At 39.6% G+C, this 24,474-nt stretch overlaps 1 protein-coding gene and 1 long non-coding RNA gene across 10 annotated transcripts in view; one reads left to right on the forward strand and one right to left on the reverse strand.

Moving 5' to 3' along the window:
- nek7 (NIMA-related kinase 7) overlaps nt 1-9,728 on the reverse strand; it is a 222,678-nt gene extending 212,950 nt beyond the window's left edge. For 6 of the 9 annotated variants that reach the window (XM_073063495.1, XM_073063492.1, XM_073063497.1 and 3 more), the window contains exon 1: nt 9,496-9,728. The gene's annotated coding sequence lies outside the window, so the exon portion shown is untranslated. Of the gene's footprint in view, nt 1-8,261; nt 8,335-9,495 lie in introns of all 9 variants that reach the window. The other 3 variants (XM_073063494.1, XM_073063493.1, XM_073063490.1) reach the window with 1 other exon arrangement.
- A 41-nt stretch (nt 9,729-9,769) lies between these two features.
- On the forward strand, nt 9,770-20,406 carry LOC140737204 (uncharacterized). The gene is made up of 3 exons (XR_012101075.1): nt 9,770-9,920; nt 17,679-17,766; nt 19,252-20,406. It is a non-coding gene; the product is annotated as an uncharacterized lncRNA (long non-coding RNA).
- The last annotated feature ends 4,068 nt before the right edge of the window (nt 20,407-24,474 follow it).

A 24,474-nucleotide genomic window follows, 5' to 3' on the forward strand; every position in this document is an offset into this window, starting at 1 on the left:
GGGGAATAGCTTGTATCTGAAGCAAGTTTTGTTAAGCTAAAGATGAGTATAACTAAAAACATCTGTCACTTAAAGATGCAAATCACTGTGTACTAAAGCTTTACTCTGTATTATATTATACATCAGTGTATTTGCTGCAATACAGGAGTGGAAACCACTGTAGTGTGCATGCTGTACACAATTTTGTAAAAGAAGGCAACCAACAATCAAAACATTACACTTTGTGCATACAACCCTAACCCAAGATATGAGTACATGAATTTAGTCTGAAAAGGAATCAACCCTGAAGAATTGTAATATACATTATTTGACAGCACCCATGCTGTAAATGCACATTTTTTAAGCTTCTTTTTAAACCAGCACTTTATTCCTTGGTCAAGGTTTCAACAATTCACCATATGTATTAATAGCTCAGATGAGATAAAAGGACAGTTTGCCAGTAACAAAGATTGGTGGATCTGGAACATTTAGGAAGGCACTGAGTACTTTGAATCTCTATGACAGAAGCACTTGGAAGCCATTTGCAAACAATGGCAAGAGCATACAACAGCCCACACAACCCTGTCAAACTCCACCTGCCGCGTCTGTGGCAGAGCCTACAGATCAGTAGAGGACTCCAACCATTTCAGATCCCACAAAGTTCAAATGGAAGATAGTCATCCTTGACACCGAGTGACTGTTGAAGAAGGGAGAAAAGAGACAATGCAGATGGAATCACAAATGTACAAAAAAATCAATTAAGCAAAGGGTTAATTGTGAGCTAAATTGATTTTAATGCAGACAAAGAAGTCATACACTTTGGACTCAAGAAAAAGAAAAACAAGAAGTTATTAAAATGTGTAAAGTTTGAAACAGTAAAAATAAATACTTAAACTGGCATCATTATGGAGTCTGGTATAGCTGACAATAATCATAATGACAAAATAATGTTGGCTTTGATACCTAAAAAACAAGGTGGAATAATCTTTAGAACAACTGAATTAAACCCTTGACAAGTCACACACAATATTTACAGTATGAAAAGGGGCTATTCAAGCCATCAAATCTCAAGGTAAAGACCATTCAATTAGTCCTATTCTCCTGTGGTTTTGTAAATTCTCTTTTTTTCATTTACTTACCCAGCTCCCTTTTGAACTTTACAATTGGACCTTCTTCTATAACTACAATGTTACTGTGTTCCATTATGTGGAAATATTTTCATTCATATCACTTTTGACACTATTGTTAATCACCTTCATTCTACGTCCCCTTCATCAATAGAAACAATTTATCTCTATCTACACCCTACATGACTTTGAACAACTCAATGTTATCATAACCTCCTTCTTCCCAACAAGATCAGCCTATGCTTCATATTTAAAATCATTTTACTAAATTTCTCCTACACTCTGCTTCAGACTGCCATATCTTACCTAAGGGGCAATGTCCAGATTTGGACAGAATAGTGCAGAAAAACTAAGTTGTTTTCAGTACCATGTACAGGGATGTCAAACTCATTTTAGGTCACGGGCCAGATTGAGCAAAATGCAGCTTCATGCGGGCCGGATAAGTCGGACGCATGCAAACACAGCTTTCGTTGCCTCCGTTTTTTCAGCCTGCTCTCATGTGTCTCAGTCTCTGCTATAACTACAAAGTGTGTCACTTTACAAATTCCGTTTCTTATGAAGAAGACTGCCGAGCAAGACTGCCGAATAAACACTAAAAACCCTGAAAACCTGGTACCTGAATAAACTCAGCATTAGCCATATCATACGCCATAGGCGCTTCGATTACTGGGGCCAGCTTTAATAGTAATTAGATATTATCTCGCGGGCCAAAGATAATTCCACCGCGGGCCAGATTTGGCCCGCGGACCTTGAGTTTGACATATATGATGTATAAGAATATACCAGTATTGGAATACAGCCCAAATCTGCCAGAATGATTCCTGGAGCCTAAGGCTAAACAGTGAGAAGTTACTCAGACTATCATCGTCAAAGCAATAATCAGCTATGTTCATAAAGCAACATTAGTGCAGTTGAATATCCAAAGATGTATTAAAAAACAAATATGACACAGCCATTTAAGGTGACATTGGATTAGAAGAGCAAAAACACAAGTCAAGGAGACTAAGCTTTACAGAATATCTGGTGGACAGAAAGACAAAGAGAGTTAAAGAAGATATTACAGAGTTTGGGGCTTTGATAGTGTTTGACTCCGGTCTTTAAATCCAAGATTCTTTTCGAAGTCAGGAACAAGGCATAAAACTTGCTTCACGATTATTTCATTAAGGGCTGATAGAACAAAGAGAACAGGAACAAAACAGTGACAGTTGACCTCACTACTTGAAGAAGAGGATCTAAAGAAGAGAAAGAAGATGTCTAACACAAAACAACTGCTTTTATACCTTAGAGACAAGAAATATTCCATTCTAATCTACAGATAACAATAATTCAATTAGAAAATACTTACTCATTACTGCAGTAAAAAGCTAACCAATGAGAAAATATTAGCCACTTAATGAAAAATAAAACTTTGGAATTATACTTTTTAATGCACTAGGGCATATTAAACTGTTATACATATAAAAGCTAATTAGAATAAAACCAGATAATTAATTGTTAAACTGCACAGAAACCGCAATTAACAAAAGTTAATAGTGGGAATAGAGATATTACAAAGAAAAAGGAAGGACAAGGTTAAAAAGAGATTTAAAATCAATAATGATTAAAAATATATATACTAAAGGGATGCATAAACAGGACTTGGCAACTAGGAACACACACAAAATGCTGGTGGAACGCAGCAGGCCAGGCAGCATCGATAGGAAGAAGTACAGTCGACGTTTCAGGCTGAGACCCTTCATCAGGACTAACTGAAAGAAACCTTTACTGCTGCGTTCCACCAGCATTTTGTGTGTGTTGCTTGAATTTCCAGCATTTGCAAATTTCCTCGTCTTGGCAACTAGGATAAGTTTGGATGACAAGATTTTAGAGGGTAGAGTGAAAGTGTATGAAAAGAATGCTTTTGAATAGTCAAGGTAAAAAGTGGCACAGTTTGGTGTTTTAGCAGAAAATGAAGAAAAGGAGGGTAAAAAAAAGTCAGGCAGTTATAATAGGACAAATAGCTGCATAAATAATAGAAAGGATTTGTAATACCAAAGCAAGGTCAAGTATACTGCAAAAGAATGCAAACAAGCTGGTTCAATTTTGAATGGTTGCCAAGGAAATGGTTTCAACTGTCATATACGTAGGTAGTAAAAATGTCTGCTCGTCTATTGAAGGATGTTGAACATGCAGTCTTTCAACTTTGAGACTAAAAAAAATTAAAAGGAACTGTACTAATGTAGAGCTGAATGTCAGTGTATTGTTGAATGCTATTACTGAAGGACACCATGTAACTCAGCAATGGGGCAGCCCCCCAAAAGAGAGAGCCTTCAGGAACATTACAAGTCACAGTGTAGAAGCTAAAGGAGAAACTACACCAAGTGATTCTCTGACTATGATTAACATAAAACTACAGAGTGCTTCCATTCCTACTAAACAACAGTAGAAAGGCACTTGAAGACGGTGTGGACAATCATGTCAATGGTTTTATAATGAAGTCAAAAAAGTATTAAATTATCTTTCTTACAATTGAAAAGGATGACATTTGTTACTTTTGATTAAAAGTATTTCAGCATCAGAATGCTGAATAAAAATGGGATTGTTATCTCTAAGATTTATTTAACGAAATACCACCAGGCCATCAGACTGATGAACTCATACTGATTTGAGTGTACTCTGTAATATATTGACTGTTCTATTTATTATAAATTATTATAAATTACTACAATTGCGCATTGCACATTTAGATGGAGACATAAAGTAAAGATTTTTACTCTTCATGTATGTGAAGGATGTAAGAAATAAAGTGAATTCAATTCAAATTCACATTACAGGAGAACTGACGGAATAGGTAAAGGAAATGCATTTCTGCTGCCCGGGATTAGGGTACACAAGAAAAAATTTGCAACCCCTAGTGCGGTCTCCACTACATCAGTGAGAACTGACATAGACTGGGGAAAAAGTTCGTCAAACAACTTCACTCCATCCACCACAAAAGGCAGGATTTCCCAGTGGCTGACCATTTAAATTCTATTTCCCATTCCCATAACGACATATATCAGTCCATAGCCTCCTCTACTGTCATGATGAGGCTACTCTCACATTACCCTCTGTACATGTTGCCCGAGTTACTTTAGCATTTTGTGCACGCTGCTTTGGATTTCCATCATCCACATAATCTCTTGTGTTTATCAAAAATTTGCAACTGTGTCTTCAACAATCCACTAACAAAATACTTCCAATGAAAATGGAGGTGAAAGCTGAGCTATCTTTGGCAGAAAGTAATCAATGTCAGTTCAATTACTGAATTAAGTTCAATTTTGGGTTGTGGGTGCTGCTGACAAGTCAGAAATATTTTATTATCCCTTACTGAAGTGAAGGGAATTAGAGTTAATGACTTTAATGGATCTCAAGTCAGCTACAAAATAGGTTGGATAAGGACAACAATTTTTAAAGGAATTAACCAAATAACTTCTTGTAGCAATCCATTTGTTTGTGACTGCCATTAATGATGGATTTTTTAAAATCCAGATTTATTTAGTTATTTGAATACGAATCCCTCCAACTCCCTTGGTGGTACTAGAACTCGATTCCAGAACAATGGCCCCAGTCTCTGTATGATAGATTAGTAACCTTGCGACATCCAAGTACCAACAGCAGATCTATGGAATTAGGCCACAGATGTGACATAAAATCATGCAAGTGGGGTTGAGTTATTGAGACTGAGGCAAGTGCTGATGGGTGGAAGCCCCCACCTAGCTCCTTCTCCCATCATAGTTTATCCCTCCTTAGTACTGTCACATACCAGCCCATCTCATCCTTCCGCTTTTCCTCTTTATGCTATCTTCCTCTCCACTCAGACCCTGAGACAGTCACCCTCTGCCTCCTAAACTGATGCTGCTCAACTTATTGAGTTCCTCCAGTGGTTTGTTCTTTGCTCCAGAAGTTATTTGAGTATTGTTACAGAGAGAAAAAAAATAATTATCAGAGTCACTCCACTAATCACCAACCAATTGAACCTGCGAATTTTTGGTTTCACTAGACGCAGTGGGTTCAGAATGAATTAATTCCTTCGAAAAAGATATTAAATACCCAGACACCAACTTATCAAAAATAACACTTAAAAAGCACATGATGCCACTGGACTTGAAACAAACGGAATTCAAATAAGAGCAGAGAAACAGAATAAATGGCAAGATCTGATCAGTCATTATCTTGTTGATGGTAGAATAAGCACAAAGAATCTATGTCTGCTCCTACACCCTTATGTAACATCTTTCCAGAGAAAGTCAGCATTTTTTTTATTTGAGCTATCAAGAAGCCACAGTATCTGAATTAAAACAACAGGAATGGCTATAAATGATAGGAACGCAAGTTGAACCTATAAAAATTACATGCATCTCTCTCCACCAATCCCCCTCCACCCCCCAACACACACAATCAGTTCACTGATCTAGCTCTGGAAACTGTGCTTAAGAAGAGGAAAAACATTATTGGAGAAGAGAATTATATGGCTAAAATAAACTATTCAGCCATAAAAGACCAAAAAAGATTTGAGCCTTCAGAGATGAAGTAAAATCATCTTGTGTGCTGTTCAAGACGGGGGGAAAACAGGATGAAATACTGTAAAGCAGATATCAAAAATTGTTGATTGGAGGCATTTCTTTATACATATCAAGATTAATCAATATTAAGAACAATATTTTCAAAAAGTATAGTTTTCATTTCACATGCATGTCAACACATCTATAAAAAAACCAGAATGAAACATAAAGGTTAGTCAACTCATTTCTGTCAGAACTACTTCAAATAACAGAGCAAACAAATATAAATTTCAGTAATGGAAAATGCTAACAATGTCTTACTTGTTCACTTCGTGTAAAGTTAACCAACAACATTCAGCAAAATAACTAGGCAGGAGGTGGAAGTAAATGAAAGCCAGTAGAGATCTGAAAGCAGCAAAGAGCATTTGATTGATCTACTTGATTTTTTTTGTTCAGTCATAAGGTGGATAAAACTCTGCCATGGACTGTCCCAAGCTCGGATGCTAAAGGAGGAGGGTTCAGGATGGGGTGAGCAACACCATCCCTTTTAAAACCCCAGTGCTACAGAAACACCAACAGAGGCTCCAGAGGCCTCAGCCCTGAAGAGGAAGAATCTTCAAAGAAGAGGACTGCCCCACAACAGAAGACTCCGCCGAACTGCTGTTGGTGGCCTATGCCCCAGAAGGGGTGATAGGGATAAGAAAGAAAGATAAGGCAGATAAAATGAATGCAGTAGATCTTGTTCATATGATTTTCAGGAAGACTAGCCCAGATGGAAAGTTGGTTAACAGACAAAAATAGAGTTGTTATAGGCGTGTTTTCCAGAATGGAGTACAATAAACACTGACAACTCCCTCCCACTCACAGTGATATTAGCATGAAATGGCTGCGGTGGACTAGATAAAATTTATAGATAATACTAAATTTGGAAGTATGATCAAATGAGGAGGCTAGCAATAGTGAAGATAACAAATAGTAGCAGGAGGGGCAGACCAGCAAATTATATATTTTATAAAATTACACACACTCACAAAGAAAATATTAATTAAAATTAGAGTACACAAGACTGGGAATATACCGGCATGGTTTGAGGATAGTTAACGGAAAGGAAACAACATGTTGGTGGCTGTAACTGGTGGGGTGGCACTGGGTTTAATGCTGAGATATCAAATGTTCATAACCAACACCAATAATCAGGATAAGAAAACCAAACATTATACATCAATTTATACTGAATTGCTACCGAGCTACTAGCATGGATTATGTGCCTTCAGACACAGATTAAGTAAATGGATGAATACAATGTGGAAAATGCCAGATGAACCACTTAAGTAGAAAAGAAAAAGAAATTTTTAAATGGGGAGAGATTGGAAGGTATTGGTGTTCAGCATGAGCTGGTTGTCTTTAAATACAAATATGTGCAAATTACCAGCAAGGAATTAGCAAATTAAATTTTATGTTCCAATTACTGAGGCTCCATTGGGACTGAACATGAAACAGCATTCAGGTCTACACTTTCTACCTAGGAAGGATAGAACTGCAGTACAATACAAATAGCTTCACCAAATTGATTCCTAGGGTTCATGGGGGTTGGGCAAAGGAGTTGTCCTATGAAAAAAGTTTAAGCAAGACAAACTCATTGAAACACATAAAAACTTGACAGGGTGGAAACAAAGATGACACTATCCCTGCCGACGGGTTTCGGCCCAAAACATCAAAAATACACTTTTCCATAGATGCTGCCTGGTCTGCCGAGTTCCTCCAGCATTTTGTGTGTGTTGCTCAGATTTCCAACACCTGCAGGTTTTCTCTTGTTTGACACCTTCCCTTACTGGGTGTCCTGAACAGGAATTACTCTCAAAGTGAGAGGTCAGCAGATATGATTTGATGGGCCTATCAAGGCATCAAATCCAAGGGACACAACCAGGAAATTGAAACAAAGATAAAAGATGGCAAGCAGAGACATGGGCTGAATGGCTTATTACTGTGTTTAAGTTCTTTCATTCATATCTCTAGATACAAGGAAACATTAAATTGTGATAGAGTAGTAAGAAATGGATCTGGCCTTGTGTCTATGTGGAAAAAGGAAGAGCGAGACCAAGAAGTTTCTCTATTACAAGCTGCCACAGGCTTAAACTGAATGCAGTCCTCCCTGTCTTAACAATTCTTAGAACAAAATGGAGGGATGGTTGGGGATAGTTTTGTGATTAATGGTGCAGCTTAAGAACATGTTTAAAATTCACAGAAAACCAAGGACAAATTACAAAGCCTCATTACCTTGTTTTCAAAATATTACAAAGCATTAAGATCTTAAGTTTCACAATAATGGAAGAGAAATCTATACATTTTGTTTGGAATAAAGTCTTAAAATACTATGCAACTACTATAATGCACATCCTAGATGAATCAAAAATTATTTACTGTTCCAATGTACCAAGAAACAATCTACCCATCTGATAAAATAATTGGCTATGAATTGCTTGTTTTAATGTTGAGGGTTTCCAACTATATTCCTCTTGAACTGATTAATGTATTATGCTGTCGCATTTTCAGGTAATGTTTTAAAAAGTGCAAAAGTAAATGAAATGTGTCAACGACTAAAAAAAGTGTTAAAAGAATCTGAATCACCTACCCAGTTAAGATAAGCTTTTCCCCCACCCTCCATTGTTCTTTTCTGAAGACTGTCATCCAACCTTCTTCCAGTACTGCAAGATAATGTTTCACAAAGTAAAACTTTACTCATCCTAACAACCAAGTTTCAATTATAAGAAACAGAGCAGAATCTGTGAACCCATCAACAATTCATTGATACCAAAACCATTCTTGGTCTTCACACCAATTTTCTACTCCCTCTTCAAACCCATGACTCAATTTTAGTTCATACGTATTTCAGTTTGTACCTGAGGTAATGTTCGAAGACTCTACCTCTACAAGACTAGAAAATTCCCAGGAGTCACAGCCCACCAAAGAAATTCCTCATCGGCAACCAATCTGGTTAATCCCTTATTCGGAAATTATGCTCTGGTTCTAAATCTCCCCTCAACTCTTCACTGCCAATAGTGGAAATATACTCTCAATGCCAACCTCTTCAACTCACCCCACCCCCAAAATGCTAACATGTTTTAGTAAGTGTCTCTGATTCTTCCAAACTTCAATGACTACAACCACAATCTACCTAATATTTCTTTAATCCTCAAACCTTCATTCAGCAATGAAGCTGGTAAACATTTTCTGCACCGTCTCCAAAGCAAGTACAGTGTATCATTCTTTAATTGTGGAAACCAAAACGCCATGCAGTGTGCCAATGCAATCGGGCCAGCAACTTGAGAGGTTGCATCAAAACTTCTCTACTTCATCCCTTACAGTAAATGCCAACATTGTATTGGCCTTCCTAAATTACCTGCCTTTGTGTTTCCAAACTGTTCCTGTGACAACTTTGTCCTTTGAATCACAGCAACTTCATTAATTGAAAGCATAGGCCAGATAACCAACTGACGTGCCCGGCAGCCAATCAGAACACCAATTGGTTGAGCAGGCCCGCTGAAAAGCCAATAAGCGGATAAGGGGGGCAGAACATTGGTGCAAGCGATTTGGTTGCAGCTCGGCTGGCACTGCCTCTCCGTTGACAGTACTTGGAGACCGTGACAACTGAAGGCTTGGAGCACCGGCCATAAACCGGGAGCAGCTCAGAGTCTAGGCCGGCAAGTGGTACACCTGCTTTCAATCCAGGGGAACGACGCGGTCCGCCGGTCAAACCAACAAGGCCAGAGCAGTGATTCAATAAATTAGAAAAGGAAGGCCGCCAGACGAGAACGGAGAAAGCGAGTGACAGTTCTCCGGGCAGATCGCCCGCACAATGTCCTTACCAGGAAGTACCAAGCTCAGCTTGGGCGGCCGACGGCACTGCGGTTACCCGTCTGGTCACTCCGGCCTCGGGCCACCCTACGGCGCCCGTTCTCCGGCACAAAATGCGCGCGCGAAGCCGGGACTCGGGCTAGCGACCGGATGCTCGCGCGCTGATGTCAGTACAGCAATCACGCGCCGCACTCCTGCACTATCCGCGCCGCCATAGGTCTGCACTTCCCAGCATTCCTCGGCGCTGGCTGGCGGGCGGGAGGGGCGGGGCTGGGCGGCGGAGGTGTGTGCGCGCAAGGCTGCTGTACACCCCCCTCGGTTTTTCGTTGTATCTGTATACATTGCCCTGTGTCTCAAGCTGGCGTATTACAGCAGTGCTTTTCACCGTCCCTGTCTTGGATCCTGCCGGTAGTCACTATTTCTTCAGTTCTTGGAGGTAGTATCGCTGAATCCATTCTTAATGCGCTGTACGATGCAGGGTTTTCGTCTGTGCTGTTGTACCTCCTTTGCAATGGAGCTTTTCAAATTTCCCCAGCTGTGTTACAAATTTCTGTGCTCTTTAGTGTGCAGGTAAACGCTCCCATCCCAAATTTGATGAAAAACACGCCACGACAACATGTAGTGAGTGACACAGTGGAAAAAGATAAACAGCCACGACAACATCAAACCGATTAAATTAGAAGATTTATGCGATTAGCTTTATGAATCTAGTTGAAATTTGCTGCAAGGAGAAATGACAACGAAAATAAACTTTAAAGTGGGAGACTTTGCAGACTGGATGTATTTACTGTTTTGTCAGAGAAACACCCACAAAGTAATTGAAACAACCGAAACACACAAAACTGCTTGTACCCTACTGACCACCTAATTTAAGTGAGATCATAAATCTCTTCCAAATAGGACAGGACTTGTGGTGACTTTTTACGTGTAAGCTATTGAGTAAGTTACAACTGCCGTATCACATACGGCTCGTAAGTTTTCGTTAGGTCACAAAGGTCTCCCATGTTAATTATTATTTAATTATTTCTTATGCTGCCTGGATGTTTCACGGATCACCAAACTTAGATTTTTCGTTGCAGTACAAATTCTTTTCACGGTGTTTTGTTATCTTGAAATAGATTTTGGATGCATTGGTTTTTTTTAACTACACAATTTCAGCAAGAACTCAACATGTAGTGTTATTATGTTGCAATTTTGTCCCGCTCCAACATAAAATATAGGTAATATTGTGCAGAAATTTTGGACTTTTATATGACGTGTTTCTATATATCCTGATAGGACTGTAAAACGTATTTAATGACCCGGTTTTAAATAAGGGCAGTGCTGTTAATATTGTATTGTTTAATTAAAATATGATGGCAGAATATAGTATTAATACCGAAGAAACCACAACCAAAGGAGTTGAATGACTTCAGACCTGTTGCCTTGACGTCGCACGTGATGAAGACCATGGAGCGGCTGATAATACAGAATCTGAGGCCACAAACCAGGCACGCCCGGGATCCGCTTCAGTTTGCGTATAAGGAGAAGGTGGGAGTGGAGGATGCTATCACGTATTTGCTGCACAAATCACTCTCTCACCTAGATGGGGTCAGTTGTGCTGTGAGGATTACATTCCTTGACTTCTCTAGTGCCTTTAACACCATCCAGCCCAAGATCTTAAAGCACAAACTAACGGAGATGGGAGTAGACTCTCACATGGTGGATTGGATAGTGGACTACTTGACAGATAGACCTCAGTATGTGCGGTTGGGAGACTGTAGGTCTGACACAGTGGTCAGCAGCACAGGAGCGCCACAGGGAACCGTACTCTCTCCGGTCCTGTTCACCCTGTACACATCAGACTTCCAATATAACTCAGAGTCCTGCCATGTGCAGAAGTTCGCTGATGACACGGCCATAGTGGGGTGTGTCAGGAATGGACAGGAGGAGGAGTATAGGAAACTGATACAGGACTTTGTGATATGGTGCAACTCAAACTACCTGCGTCTCAATGTCACCAAGACCAAGGAGATGGTGGTGGACTTTAGGAGATCTAGGCCTCATATGGAGCCAGTGATCATTAATGGAGAATGTGTGGAGCAGGTTAAGACCTACAAGTATCTGGGAGTACAGTTGGACGAGAAGCTAGACTGGACTGCCAACACAGATGCCTTGTGCAGGAAGGCACAGAGTCGACTGTACTTCCTTAGAAGGTTGGCGTCATTCAATGTCTGCAGTGAGATGCTGATGATGTTCTATAGGTCAGTTGTTGAGAGCGCCCTCTTCTTTGTGGTGGCGTGTTGGGGAGGAAGCATTAAGAAGAACGACGCCTCACGTCTTAATAAGCTGATAAGGAAGGCGGGCTCTGTCGTGGGCAAAGTACTGGAGAGTTTAACATCGGTAGCTGAGCGAAGGGCGCTGAGTAGGCTACGGTCAATTATGGAAAACCCTGAACATCCTCTACATAGCACCATCCAGAGAAAGAGAAGCAGTTTCAGCGACAGGTTACTGTCGATGCAATGCTCCTCAGACAGGATGAAGAGGTCAATACTCCCCAATGCCATTAGGCTTTACAATTCAACTGCCAGGACTTAAGAACTTTTTTTTTTTTAAAGCTATTATTAATGCTTTTGAATTAGTGATTTAGATGCATATCATATTATTACTGAGTTAAGTATTGTATGTAATGAGTTTTTGCTACAACAAGTGTATGGGACATTGGAAAAAATGTTGAATTTCCCCATGGGGATGAATAAAGTATCTATCTATCTATCTATCTATCTATCTAATGGTAAGACTCTTGGCAGTGTGGAGGATCAGAGGGATCTTGGGGTTCGAGTCCATAGGACTCTCAAAGCAGCTGCGCAGAGAGGTAATGTTGCAGCTATATAGGACCCTGGTCAGACCCCACTTGGAGTACTATGCTCAGTTCTGGTTGCCTCATTACAGGAAGAATGTGGAAACCATAGAAAGGATGCAGAGGAGATTTACAAGGATGTTGCTTGGATTGGGGACTATGCCTTATGAAGACAGGTTGAGTGAATTCAGCCTTTTCTCCTTGGAGTGATGTTGGATGAGAGGTGGCCTGATAGAGGTGTATAAGATAAGAGGCATTGATCATGTGGATAGTCAGAGGCTTTTCCCCAGGGCTGAAATGGCTGCCACAAGAGGGCACAGGTTTAAGGTGCTTGGGAGTAGGTACAGAGGAGATGTCAGGGGTAGGTTTTTTTTATGCAGAGAGTGGTGAGTGCGTGGAATGGGCTGCCGCCAACGGTGGGAGAGGCGGATACAATAGGGTCTTCTAAGAGACTTTTGGATAGGTACATAGAGCTTAGAAAAATAGAGGGTTATGGGTAATCCTAATAATTTCTAGGGTAGGGACATGTTCAGCACAACTTTGTGGGCCGAAGGGCCTGTATTGTGCTGTAGGTTTTCTATGTCTCTAAGACCTGATCACCAAGACACAATGTGAAATCAATGGGCATCAAAGGGCTGGTTTATTCAGGATCACATTAACACGATATTACAGTGCACACTATTTACTGTTTCAAATTATAACATTGTCTTCACCATTCAGAATGCACTCGAGCTCCTGAGGTGCCCAGTAGTCTTAGAAATCCCACATTGTACCCATGGATACCACATGCTCCTTCTTCAAGGACATATGAGCATGAATATAACGCCAGTGGCAATTGGCCCTTGACTACCACCTACTGTTGGCATTCAATGACATTAACTTCGCCAAGTCTCCTAGAATCAAATTAAGACCATAAGAGATAGGAGCAGAATTGGGTCATTTGGTCAATTGAGTCTGCTCTGTCTTTCAATATTTTCCCGCTCAACTCCATTCTTCTGTTTTCTCTCCATAACATAACATGACACCCTTAATAATCATCAACTTCCAGTTTAAATATGTTTATCTTGGTGGCCATCAATTAATAGGAAGTTCAATTAACCAGCAATATAAATGCCATAACTGAAGTGAAACTTGTTGTGAGTGACAAGTGAGTAAGTATGTGTCTTGCCAGCAATGTGCTATCCCAAAAACAATAAGTTTTAAAATATTGAGGCAAGTAACTAAGTTCCATTATTGATTGCAACTACACCCAACAAACAAGTGTTTGATACAATAAACCTAATTGTAAATATTGTTCTTATATAGCATGATCACGCCCATTATAATACATTGCATATTGATCACTTCCCAAACAAAAAAGAGCAAACCCATAACAATAGTAACTACATATATTATTTACATACAATATGCAGGTAATTAATTACAGAATACATTTGGTCAACAACTGTAAAGTTAGCTGAACGTAAATCAGCACATCTTATCCTCCCAACATAGATAAATTAATATGAACACAGACACCGATAAAGCTAGTGGATGACTAATTTCACATCCTGTACTCCAGTTGCTTTACTGATAAATAACCATGAATATACTATATCACGTTTTTTCAACTGTGAAGCCAAAGCTTAATTGCAATCAACAAACCCATTAACAATTACAGTAATTGGAATTAAACATAATTTCTAAACCATTATAACAGGCACAATAATAACAATTTCTAACTTTTTTTCTGAATGGTTTTCATATTCTTGGCTTCTCTTTCACTATAGCCCTCTCTTCAGTTCCCTGCGAAAATCCATCTTGGTTCTAAATACCATTATCAATTCTCCCTAAAATTTCCTTTTGGAATCTTCTGTCTATAACTGCCAGAATCATGTAAAATTCTTATAACTTCGATCTTAACCTGGTCTGCCACTTTCAATGAAATGAGCACATACACTTCCAGAACTCTCTGTTTCTCTACACTTTTACTATTTGTGCCTTCCATTTTATATTGCAATATGAAATGCCTTGTATTTCTCAGCATTAAGTTTCATCTGCCACCCATCCACCCACTTCACTGGCCCGTCTAGATTATCTTTCACTATCCTTCTCAGAGTCATAAATTTTGTCTTGTGGGAAACCCAAGTCCAAATTATTAATCCATATTAATCGTAGTAGTGGTCCTCGTACTGACTAGTGGTGACCACTTCCCTCATGACTGAGTAAAAAGCACTTTCAAAACTATTCTGGATTTCCTGTTTCTCCCTCCATGCTCTGCTTTACCCAAGCAATACTGGTAGGTATTGATCCAGACTATGGCTACCAGTACTGTACCCTAATGTTATACAGTGACAAACCTGTATGTACCAATATTACATCATATTATTACACTTGTTCCCAGCAGTGTCACACTTGGACAAACCTGCTCTATAACAAACTGAACTCCAATGAACTCATAGTGACAAACCTTTCCCAAGCAGTACTGTATCGTGGAGTTATACAGTGATAGATCTGTACCCAGTAGCTTACCTGTAGCCTGTTTAGTTCAAAAAAGGTTGCATGTGAAACAACCATAATGTCATCCAAGGTCAAGCCTTTTCAGAACCCACCACCCCATCTCCTACTGTTTCAGAAGAGATCCAACTGAGCGCAGTTAACCCCTTTTCTAAACATGCTGAAACTGCTAAGGACTGAAAGTAGAGATTTCTGTCACTAGGACTTTTCACTCTGACCTGCTTTTTGACCCTGCTTGTTGTTTCTCTCTGCAGACTTGTATTGCAACCACATTAATGGTCCCCATAGAGACTTGCAGTATGTACACCTTCTGCCCAAGTCTCTCACTGCTATTGAACTGCACCATTTGTTGTACTTGCTGCACTGTGGTGCAGTAAATATGTGCACAGCTCTTCCTAGTGGACATACAAACTGTCAATACTCCCCAGGTTTCAATGAACACTCTTATGAGGTCTTCCAATGTCACCGAACATACATTCTTCATTCTTTCCTCAATTCACACTACAGCTTTCCAGTGTTGGTGTATCCCAGCCCTTTTGCCACCATGCTCACTTCCACAGAGAGAATTACCCTGCCTGTACCATGTTCTCTTTTCCAGGCTTACTGTCTCTTATCTTATCAGCTGGTTGAACAATGATGACCAACCTCTCATTCTCCATGATTACCTTGTTAGAAAATTGTTACTGTCTTCCTGGTTTGGCTGCAACTTTCTTTGAGCTCTAAACCTCCTGACACCTTATGCAGCTCACCTTATTTACTATGCAATGCAGCACTTCTTTGAAGAACACAATTTATCAGCCAGAGCAACACAATCTAATGAATGCCCATGATCACACACATGGTCATTACTATGATGGGCAGAAGGATCCATGCATCTCCATTGACAACGTAGCAATCTAACTCTCCAATAACCTGGACATTTACCTTGCATTAGTTAACAAAAAGTACTAAATGTATGGTTCATATACAGTAGTTCATGCTCTAGAACCAGCCAGCTTGTTTCTGTGTCAATAGGCATGGTATAATTGAAGAAACCTTCCAATCTATGGTTGGTAACTCCCTGCATGTAGTAATTACATTTCCAGCTTTTTGATCTTCAATTCCAGCACACAAAAATAATCCACTGGGGAATGTTCTTTCTCTTTGCCCCCATCTGTCCAAGGAAATTGGATTCAAGATTGTATAACGGCATTTCCAGTACACAAGTATAAAGGAGAACAAAATAATTGTTACTCTTGATCCAATGCAGCACAAAAAAACACAATAAGATAAAGAACACAATAATTTTAAAAATAAATAAATATAAATATAAGATAGTTTATATACATAGATTGATTGTCTATAACATGACATTACGCAAAGGAGTATCGATATATATGACTGACAGGAAGTGATAAAGTAGTGATGGGGTGGGTTAATGGGTGGAGGTGTAGAAATCAGCCTTATTGCTCAGGGAAAGTAACATTTTGAGTCTGGTGGTCCTGGCATAGATAATATGTAACCTCATCCTTGATGACAGACAGTCCATGAGCTGGGTGGGCGGGATTCTTCATGATGTTACTGGCCCTTTTCTAGCACCTTTCTGTATATATGTCCTTGGAATGGATAGGCTGGTGCCGATAATGTGTTGGGCAATTTTGACTTTGTGTTGTAGAGCCTTCCTGTCCGCCATAGTACAATTTCTGTTCCATGCAGTGATGCAGCATGTTAGGATGCACATTTGTAGAATGAAATGAGTACAGATGTACATTGTCTAGCTCCCTTCACCCTTCTCAGAAAGTAGCTGGTAAGCTTTCTTGACTGTGCAGGATGTGTTCTCAGACCATGAGAGATTGTGTGAGAAGTGTGCTCCCAGGAGTCTGAAACTGCTCATAGTTTCCACTACTGTGCTGCTGATGTAAAGAGGGGTGTGAGTTCTTCTAAAGTCAATAATTATCTCCTTTGTCTTGCTGACATTGAGCAAGAGAGCACCAGCCCTTGAGCTCTTTCATCTCTTATCTGTAGGCCATCTATTCCTTGTTGGTGATAAGCACACTGTTGTGTTATTAGCGAACTTGACAATATGATTACTCGGGTGTTTGGCCGTGCAGTCATGTGTGAGTAGAGCATACAGCAATGGGATAAGCATACTGACTATTTGAGGTCTGTTGGTTGTGATAATTGCCCTAATAGCAATTGTTTTCTTCAGTGGTCTGTACGTGCATTCAACATGTCCTATTGCATGATTATTGAAGCATCTTGAAGAAGCATGAAAAATTTGGAGATATCGGGTTTGCTGACCACAAAGTTCTAAATTCAAATGAAGACGTTAAGTCCTCTCCATAAGGGAGGTTATACTGCAACTACCTACTCTTCAAAAACTACAAACTTTGTAGTTCACTTTTCTGTTTATCTTCCATGGTGAGTTTAGAGGCCAATACCACTATAAGAGTGGTGGGTCTGCCCTCCCTACTAAGGAGGAGATGCTTTCAGTTAACATAGTAGTTCAAACACAGTTATTTCATTTTTAGTGATACACATTTAAATCCAGACAAGATTCTTAAAATACTTTTAAAACTCATGGAGAATTTTTTACCTTAAAAAAGCATTTCCATATTACAAACAATTTCTAAAGCACAAAGGATTTCCAAATCAAAGATATAATTTCTATCAACAAAAATGACTACTAACAATGCATATGAATAGAATGAATTTCCTCCGTCATGGAAATCGAAGGAAAAAGAATGGATTCTAGTCACCCTGTCTTTCTGCCATTCTTCTTGATTGTCTTTAACCATAACTAATAAGCCTGAACTGCTCTCTACATTTGTACTGTTTTCTGCCACTTGGGTGATTCCATGCATCTGTGATTTTTTCCAGATACCCTTTTTGCACAACCAGTCTAAAATAGGGTGTCTTGAAGAAGATGGTGCGAGCAAACAATGTCACCAAAGGCAACATCCTTCAGGTAATTTACAGTTTGATGATGTGTTTTCAGGCTGATTGAACGATGTGGCACTTTGCTGTCTCCAAGGAATTTCAGTGAGGTTTGGAATGGAGTGTGCAGCCTGGAGGCCAAGAAAGCTGGAGACAGGGTGTGAGTCCATGATTGATTCCATTTCTTGCCAATTTTGCCGATTAAAGTGCCTGCCAGTCAGGCAGTCTCAGGCTCTCTCTCCCCCTCCCTCTCTCTTTCTCTCTCTATCTGCTCCCCCTCCTTCCCTCCCTCTCCCTCTCTCCCTCCCTACCGCTCACTGCTGCTGCAGGATGATGCCAGAGTCTTGAGTTACACCTTTTATTTTGTGCAATTTTGATTGGGGCAGACTGTCTCTGCAGCCTTCAGTCAGTGAATGTCTCAGCACTAAATTGAACTAAACTGAACATTCCTAGACTGTTTCAAGGACTCTGTAGTTCATTTTTTTAATATTCTGTGTGTTTTCAGTCATTTTTCTGCTGTTTGCATGATTTGTTCTTTTTTTGCACATCAAGTGCTTGATGTTTTCTTTGAACGGATACCATGGTGTTTCTTTGTTTCATGGCTGTCTGTGGGAAGATAAATCTCAGGGTTGTATACTGCATACATACTTTGATAATAAATGTACTTTGACTTTCCGACCTGGGGTCCATGGACCTCTTGCTCAGTGGTATTGGTCCATGACATAAATAAAGGTTGGGAACCCCTGGTCTAAAAGCTTCTTGGAGACACAGTTCCCAGATTCCCACAATTAATGCTGTGTAGTTGACTCTTTGAACATACACACTTTCCAACGATTAACAGATCAGCCGTTAGATATGCTAAGTGATACCAATCTGGTGTGCAAACTTATTGAACTAAATAGCTTAGCCAACTTGTCTGTAGTTTGAAACAAGCTCAATTAAATAACCTAATGCCTTACACTACAACTCTTGAGAAGTCAGTCTAGGTGCTGTGAACCAACATCTTGCATTCTATTGGCAGTGTGTATGTTTGCAAAGCTGTCCTTGTAATTTCAATCTGTTTATTGCTTGCTATTTACATTAAAAACTAAAGACTGGTTCATGTTTACGACAAGAAACTAAACAAAGAATATCAATTGGAAGTTTAATTTAATCAAAATGACACTTTGATCGCTCGAAGTGTTAGCTGCTGTGTTTAGAAAGCTGAGTTTGGCAAAAAAAATGGCCCCAGAGCCTATTTGTGTGAATATCCATCACACAAACAGACTCACAAGCAGTGCATGCATAACTGGTCTTTTCTGGTATTTCTGCTTCCTTTCTCTTTTCATCTACTTTGTTTTTCTCTAAGGTCTGAACAATATCATTTGCTGTCTTGAAGCTCTTAATTTTTCCTGTGTACAGAACAAGTGTCTCGTACATTTCATCTTACCAACAGATTTGTTATATCTGTATATCAAAAAGACTGTAGATGCTGGAATCTAAAATAACAACAGGAATTTCTGGAAATACTCAACAGGTAAAGAGGCATCAGTGGGAAGATAAACAAGATTAATATTTCAAGTCGAAGACCCTTTATCAAATGGAAGCTGAGATAGAGAATTAAAGTACCAAGCAATGAGAAACTCAGGATTGCCCTGTGGACTCAATGCAGATGCCTGGAAAAGTGGTCACCCCATCTGTAATTGGTTTACCCAATCTAGAAGAGCCACATTCTGAACATTGAATGCAGGACACTAGACTGGAGGAAGTGCTGGTGAATTTCTGCTTGACCTAGAATTATTATTAGGATCCCTGGATGGTTACTTTTATCTGCTACTTATCTGTCTACTATTATCATCACTCTATGTAAGACATATGATATAGGAGCAGAATTAGGCCATCAGAACACTCTGTTCTTTCCATTTCATCTTTGATTAGTCGTTTGTTACTTCCCAGCAATGGTTTTCATTACCGACATAGCATCTATATCTGAGTAAAATGAGTAGCAAGTGTAGGGTCTCTTATCAATTATTCTTTATTGATGGGAAACAACCAGCAACTGACAACAGTAGCTGATATGGCAATGCATTGAAAATCATACCACATCATGCCCATATTTTTAAAGTATGCAAGGATTCAATAATCTACAATGATCACTGGCTCAATGAAATTTAAGAACAAACTATAAATGTTAGTCTTCCCAGAAAGGCCACATTCCATGAGTACACTTAAAAAAGAAATCCCAATGCTCTTTATGAGAAACACACACAAAACATTGGAGGAACTCAGCAGACCAGGCAGGATCTATGAAAGAGTATAGTCAATGTTTCAGACCGAGACTGTTCATCAAATGGAAAAAAAGGTGAGGAGTCAGAGTAAGTAAGAACTCTTCATGAGAGTTCATTATGTGTGACCTGTGCTATACTTCAAAAGTGCATTGAGATATTACTGAAGTCATGAGAAGTGCTATGTTAATGATCATCTTTAAGAAACAGGAATTGAGACTGTGATAGTCTTATCTGTTGTGTCAGAAATTTTGGCTGTTAAGTTCTTAAAATACTTTGCTTGGAACAATTGTATTTGAGTGCCAAAGAGTGAGCAAATTACAACAATCCCATACACATATGAGGAACCCAGGTTCAACAACTATTTGAATAATACATTCAAATAAAGGGCTTAAGTTTCCAAACAATTCCGGGCAGGAAATGTCATATGATGTGAAGTTTGCTGCTGTTTATAGTGTGGAAGAGCAAACTGACATGCAATGTTAGGATTGCATTTCGTGACATTGTATTTTTTTGGATAAACATTGCATTTCGAGCTTTATTTGTTATAAGTTACAATTAAAACAAACTAAATACAAACATTTTAAGAAAGCATTCAGTTAATTTGAGTAATTCATCAACAATGTGACTAAGATATTTGCTTTGTGTTTACCCTTTATAGTCAACATAAGTGTTTGTGCACAGAATTCCAATATCTGTATTTGCATTGGAAATTCTGTACTAATTATTTGAATAGCATAGGAATTAGCAATTGTGGACAAAGATTTCTTAAATTATCCTGTACGTTTTCAGAACCCAAAACCTGAAATCTAATGGAGATTGGCTGGAAGAGCAAGCAACTAATACTCTCACAAGAGGCTTGCAATGTCACACTACAAACAGCAGCAAAACTTCACATCTCATGGCCTCCTTATCTTAATATTCTTTCCAGTTTTAACACAAGCCGGTTTGGCTTCCCATGCTTTGCAAAATCTAACAGGGAAAATGAGATGAGAAGGACCAGATCCATCAGGAAACTTTCTTTTGAGTGGGAGATGGCCGGAAGATCAGGAAATCTTCCAACAAACATAAAAAGGTATGGACTAAATTGTCATCGTACTGCCTTGCAACTGTGATTGAATCTGCAGCTGATCATGATTTCAGCCCCCAACATAACTTAAAAGTGCTGTCTCCACTCTACCACACTAATGTCAATGATCCACACCACAACCAGAATGTTCCTTCAGATTCTAATCTTCCTCAACCACAAGTACATTTCACCCTAATCATGTATTATCCTTCATAACAGAAAACTTCACCTTTCACTACATTCTACACTGAGATCTCTCACTAGTGCTGTTCGGGAAGGTTTAAACTAATATGACAGAGGATTGGCAAATCCAGCAGAAGAAACAAAACAAAAGTTAGTAAAGAAAAAAGTCAGAGTGAAGTACAGAAAAGACATAAAGTTACTAGATTCTAAAAGGACAATAAGTGCAAGGGCACTTTATCTGAATGCCAATAGCTGAAGCATGGTCATTGAATAGAACAGTACAAAGGGGTATGATTTGGTGGCCAGTGGAAATTAGTGAGTGAGTGGGCCTCCATTGGTCGGGGCAGACCATGGATGTTGCATCTGAACTGTCTAGATATGCAAGCCCGGGCAGTACAATATGGAGAGAAGCTGTTGTCCATGGAGCAAACTCCCCCTCTCCATGGAGCTGATAAACCCAAAGGAACCAGCAGTGCCGCAGGCGTTGCCAGTTAGCGTTGAACTCAGCGTAGGGCTGCCTTATGGACTCCACGTCCAGATTTTTCCATCGGGGTTTACTCCCAAAGCCTTCCCCATGTGTGGGCAGTGGAGGTGCGAGATCAGTATTTTCCTTCTCCTAGATGACCTGCCAGCCATAGCTGAAGAGCCCCATCTGCCTGAAGTGATTGATTTTAAGATGCCAATAACCCACCTTTGCCCCTTCTTCAGTCAGTAGAAATGGTTCCGCCAGCACAGTAGCTAAGCCGCATGTGAAGGCAAGGAACCAGACTTTGTAGACAGAGGTTACTTGAGGTGCATGCAATTGGGAGCATTTAATAGGTAGTAGGAGCTTGTCCTCATTACCACCTCTGGCCTTAACAACCTTAAGGAACCAAATTGGGAATTAAAAATCCGACAATATCAAGTAATATGGTAGGATAGACAACAAGGTATAGGGGGTTGGGAAGCACTCTTAATTAGTAATGAAGTCAGGCTTATAGTGAAAGATATAAGATCTAAGGAGCAGAATATTGAGTCCTGAGTAGATATTAGGAATAGTAAAGGGAAAAGAAATCAATGGTGGGAGTTGTCTATAGGCCACCAAATAATAATATTACAATGGCTGAGGCAATAAAGCAAAAAATATCTGATGCACACAATAAAAGAATGGAACAGCAGTTGTTATGGAGCACTTTAACTTGCACATTGAATGGGCGAATCAAGTTGGTCGAGGTGGTCTTGAGGAGGACGTTATAGAATACATTCACTATAGCTTTTTTGGAAAGCATGTTAGTGAACTTACAAGGGAAAATGTTAATTTAGATTTTGTCCTGTTCAGGTGAAATTAATGATCTTGCAGTTTGGGATCCTCTTGGAAAGAGTGATCGTAGTATGACTGAATTTCTCAAACAAATAGAAGGTGCAATACAGTAGTTCAGTCTAAAAACAGTGTACAGTATTACGCCTAAACAGGGTAACAACAGTGGGATGAGAGAGCAGGCTAGTGTAGGCTGGAAACGCAAGCTACGTGGTGGGACAGTTGAGGAACAATGGAAGACTTACAAATAAATTTTTTACAGTGCACGGTGAAAGTATATTCCAGTTAAAAGCAAGGACAGTAAGGGTGGGGAAAGCCAGATTTGCATAACTTAAGAAATGAAAGAAGGTACCAAACTAAAAGCTCGCGCATACCAAGTTGTCAAGAGTAGAGGGAAACTGCAATATTGGGAAAACTTAAAATGTAACAAAGAACCACAAAGCAAGAAATAAGGAAAGGGAAGATAGATTCTGAAAGTAATCCAGCACAAAATATATAAAACATATAATAACAGTTTTTATAATTATATGAAGAGGAAAAAGGTGGCTAAAGTGAACATGAGTCACTAGGAAGATGAGAAGGGGAATTAATATTGGGTAATGTGTAAATGGCTGAGGCCTTGAACAGACAACTATTTTGTACCACTCTTCATAGTAGAAGACATGTCCAACATGCCAAAAACAGATGTATTCATGTATTCACCTCAATACAATCATTGTCACTGAAGAGGTAGTGATGAGGAAACTAGTAGGCCCAAATGCAGACAACTCCCCTGGTCCTGATGCAATGCATCCCAGTGTAATGAAAGAAATGCCAGAAATTAAAGCACACAAAAGGAAATCTGCAGTTGCTGGAAATCAGAGCAACACAGAGAATATGCTGGGAAAACTCAGCAGGACAGGCAGCATCTCTGGAAAAAACTACAGTCGATATTTCAGACCAAAACCCTCCAGCAGGAAGATTTGTTGTTACATTTGTGATAATTTACCAGAATTTTCTGAACTAGGGGCAGGCCCTGGTAGGTTAAAAGACGGCAAATGTCACACTACTGTTTTAAAAAGAATGCAAGCAAAAGACAGGTAACTATAGGCCAGTTAGCTTAACATTTGTAGTGGGAAAATGCTTGAAACTATCAATGAAGAAGATATCTGCCAAAAGTGGTTCTTCCTCTTCTCTGTTCTAAAGTGATGTTCTTTTATTCAGAGGCTGTGCCCTCTGGTCTTTGACTCTCTCACGACTGGTAACATCCACTCTATCTAGTTAGTTAAAGTTAAAGTCTGTCCCGAGCCTTATAGGGCTCATCAGGCTGGTGCTTATGCCGGTTTGCATGGCGTGAAGTGACTCCCCCCCCCCCACCCCTGGATAGGACGCCAGTCTATTGTGAGGTTAAGCCCCAGCATTTTGCCGGTACCCATTTTCAGCTGGGTGAACTGTGTGGTTAAGTGCTTTGCTCAAGAACACAACACGTCACCTCTGCTGGGACTCGAACTCATGACCTTCAGATCGCTAGTCCAACACCTTAACCACTTGGCCACGTGCCTCACACTCCACTCTATCTAGGCCTTTCAATATTCAGTAAGTTTAAGTAAGATCACTTTCATTCTTCTAAACTTCAGTGAGTACAAGCCCAGAGCCATAAAATGCTCCTCATATGTTAACCCTTTCATTCTTGTAAACCTCCTCTGGACCTTCTCCAATACCAGCTTTCTCAGACTGGCATTAGAGATTCAATGGGCTGATTCAATGAAAAACAGTGAATTGTGCAAACAATTCTCCCTTAATACTTCAAAGTTTAGGCCATTCATTCTTTGCTTGTGGAAAATTACTGGGTTGTAAATGGCTGCTGACATAATCACATAGCGCTGTGGCAGATTATAAATCATATTGTCTTTTATCTTTGAACAGTGGTAATACAACCTCTATCTT

Source organism: Hemitrygon akajei, chromosome 12 (assembly GCF_048418815.1).
Source record: "Hemitrygon akajei chromosome 12, sHemAka1.3, whole genome shotgun sequence".
NCBI classification, from domain to species: domain Eukaryota; kingdom Metazoa; phylum Chordata; class Chondrichthyes; order Myliobatiformes; family Dasyatidae; genus Hemitrygon; species Hemitrygon akajei.